Here is a 1,166-nt window from a genome sequence, read left to right on the forward strand (position 1 = left end):
AAAATTATAAAAATTATAAAAATTGTAAAACTCTCTGATTGAACGTTTGACCATTAACAGAGGTTTAACAATTTTAAAATCATGTTTAAAATATTTTTTTATAATTAAAACACATTAATTAGGGTTCAAATTTAACTTAGGCTAAGTTTACCTAACCCAAGCTCAACCTAAGTCCAACCTAGCCAATTCTCTTTAGGTTCTGTTCAACCTGATTACATACTTGGTCAACCAACATAAGAATTGAGTCAATCACCCATAAGTCCAATTTTAGTCATTTAAGGCTTTAGGTCAGCCAGTCTTTAGACCAAGTCTAGCCTGGGAAGACTTAACCTTTAGCTGAGTCCAAATTGAATAGTGGGACCATTTTAAATTTGAAATTTAAGTCATTCTATCATTTAATTCAGAATAAACTTCTTGGATTTTAGGGTTAGTCAACATGAGCTTTAATTTAATTTAACCTACATATTAAATTCATCCTAAACTAAACCTTAATCTTAAGTTAGCCTTACCTTAACCTAAACCATTAGAATAAACCATTAGAATTAGTGACCCTGAACCAATAGGATTAGTTAACCTAAACCTTATGTTATTTAACCCTAAACCAGTAGGATTAGTTAGCCTAGGATTAGTTAGCCTAAATATAATAGGATTAGTTAGCTTAAACATTAGGTTAGTTAACCCTAAACTAATAGGATTAGTTAACCTAAACCCTAGGTTAGTTAACCTTAAACAACCTAAATTAATTAACCTAAACCTTAGGTTAGTTAACCTTAAACAATTAGGATTAGTTAACCCAAACTTTAAGTTAATTAACCCTAATCCAATATGATTAGTTAACCTAAACCTTAGGTTAGTTAACCTTAAACAATTGGGATTAGTTAACTGAAGCATTAGGTTAGTTAACCCTAAACCAATAGGATTAGCTAAGCCTAAACCTTATGTTAGTTAACCCTAAACCAATAGGATTAGCTAAGCATAAACCCTTGGTTAGTTAACCCTAAACCAATAGGATTAGCTAAGCATAAACCCTTGGTTAGTTAACCCTAAACCAATAGGATTAGCTAAGCCTAAACCTTATGTTAGTTAACCCTAAACCAATAGGATTAGCTAAGCCTAAACCTTATGTTAGTTAACCCTAAACCAATAGGATTAGCTAAGCCTAAACC

This window comes from Phalaenopsis equestris, unplaced genomic scaffold (genome assembly GCF_001263595.1).
Source record: "Phalaenopsis equestris unplaced genomic scaffold, ASM126359v1 Scaffold000913, whole genome shotgun sequence".
Lineage (NCBI taxonomy): Eukaryota > Viridiplantae > Streptophyta > Magnoliopsida > Asparagales > Orchidaceae > Phalaenopsis > Phalaenopsis equestris.